This window comes from Meleagris gallopavo, chromosome 15, assembly GCF_000146605.3.
Source record: "Meleagris gallopavo isolate NT-WF06-2002-E0010 breed Aviagen turkey brand Nicholas breeding stock chromosome 15, Turkey_5.1, whole genome shotgun sequence".
Taxonomy (NCBI): domain Eukaryota; kingdom Metazoa; phylum Chordata; class Aves; order Galliformes; family Phasianidae; genus Meleagris; species Meleagris gallopavo.
Genome location: NC_015025.2, coordinates 14971951 through 14974199, shown reverse-complemented (window position 1 = coordinate 14974199; position 2249 = coordinate 14971951).

Sequence of the window (2249 nt, the reverse complement as noted above, 5' to 3'; positions counted from 1 at the left end):
AAAAAAAACATATTCTGGCTTATTGCACTGTGGGCAGGACAAGACACCATGTTTTGTATTTGAGGTCATTATAAGGCACCATTCTACATGGCAGAGGAAGGGAAGAATCAGATGGAACATAAGGAATGTTTCTGGCGGAGTTGTAGCCTTATCTCTTCATACTCTGTGCACGAAGAAAAGCCTGTCCTTTGTCAGATACTTCTCAGACTTCCATATTTGGTTTCACTAAAAGAATAATATACTGAGGAGCACTGGATTGAACTTACAGCGTGGCTTCTGAGAAGGAAAAAGATGTGTTCAAGGGGAAAGAAAGCAGTCCCCAATGTCTGTGTTTTATGATCCACAGTGCATCAGCTTTCAGATATTCTGTTCCAGCCTTGATCCTACTGAGCATAAGAAACCCTTATAAATGTTTTGGTTTGGCTTGTCAAACTGATTTTGTTAGCTGGCTTCTTGACCAAGAACACGTTTACCAAATAGTGGGGAAAGCCATGTGAAAACATCTTTACTGGATATGAGAAGTAGTGTCATTAGTCTGTTTAGATTTTTCCGTAATTAAGAATAACTTGAAGTCATTTCCATTTCAAAGCATTACGTATCTCTTTCACAACCAAGTCTGGAACCCAGTCCTGCTGTCTCCCTAAGGCAAGCAGTGCCCTTGCAGCTGCATGTCCTTTTAGTCGGTAAAAAGCAAACCCCAAGGAGAGCTGGCACCTGCAACAAACCCTGCCAAGCTTCTGTGTCTGCTGGGTGCACCTTTGCTTCCATCTTTCCTTTCCTAATGGTGCTGTATAAGCTAGGCATGGCAATGCACTTCTCTGCCTCTGTTTTTATTTCCCTGGAAACAGTCTTGCCTGTGCAGACTTCAGGTTCCTGTGGCAAAGTTTATTTGAGCTGTCTCTTCCACAATGCAGCCTTATTTTCAGCTGGGAAAAAAAAATGAATTTCCATATAACAATATAGAAGACAGCCTGTGCATTACTTAAACCTTCAAAAGTGGGCTCACACATTCCAAATTTTATGTACACAGACTCTGCATACTCGAAGCTTTAAAAGCTTTACAAAGAGTCTTGCCTTTGTTTGCTTGTTCATTTTCACAGATGGAGCAACTGAGGCACAAAGCAGTGAAGTAACTTGCACAGCAACTCAGCAGGGCAAAAGCTATTCCTCTGCCATAGCAGGAATGAAGTTCATCTAGTGCAGAGGATGCCTGCCCCTCAGATGTTTTGGAGCTGGAATAGCTTTTACTCATTAATGTTCCACACTGGGCTCTGTTTGTCCAGAGACTCTTTTCATGCATGTCTGGAAGTTCTGTTGAGCCCTCCATTAAAGGTTAGCAGCTACTAGCAACTTTCTGCTCCTTAAAATTAATTTAAATTGCAAAATGAATGGAGCTGCTGAAGCAGTCTGTTTTAGTCAAAGGGTTTACTGAATTCTGCACTAGCTATTGTTTGTTGGCCCCATTTTACTTTATTTTTTTTAACAGGCTTGTAGGCAAGTATGTTACGTGAATGCTGGTATGTCTGCATGCTCTGTGTTGCAGAAGAATCTATGGATAAGGTTGGCCCAAACCTATCACCTGTGCTTTCCTAGGGTGCTGCTGCCAATTCAGTCATGAAGCTTTGGAGTCAGGCCCTTTGAGAGCTTCCTTCCACACCTGTGACACATTGGGATCACTTCACAATTTCTTGTTAACTGCAAAAAGTTATTTTTTCCTGTCTGGCTATTCCTTCTTCCCCTTTCCACCATTCTTTCTCCCTTGCTGGAGCACAAGTTCATTTCGTATTTGGCTGTAGTAGTATGTGGGAAGTAAATGCAGCCTGGAAACGTTTCCTTAGACGTTATAATGCCAGGCTCATCTTTAAGAAGCACGAACACAGCATGTGTTTTCTATAGTGGTACAATAACTTCGATCTCTGCTTTGGTTTAAAAAAAAAATGAATACTGGAAATGTTTGTTATAGACAATCGCAGGGCAGAAGCATAGTGCAGATAACATTGTCTGGTTTTAGAACATACCTCGCTGCTTTTGTGACAGGCTTCATTGTTTAGACTCTGTAAGCTGCGCTGTGCACATTGTGCTTATTTCTCCTGCCTGATTTCCCCTCCCTTACTCTTTCTTATTACATATGCATGCAGGTGCTGTATTTCCAAGGGCTTAGGGAGGGGTGGGAGGTGGCAGAGCATCCACAGGTTACTGTGGTGTGACATGTAAATGGTTGCAAACTTTAGAAAGATTGCTGGAGTCCC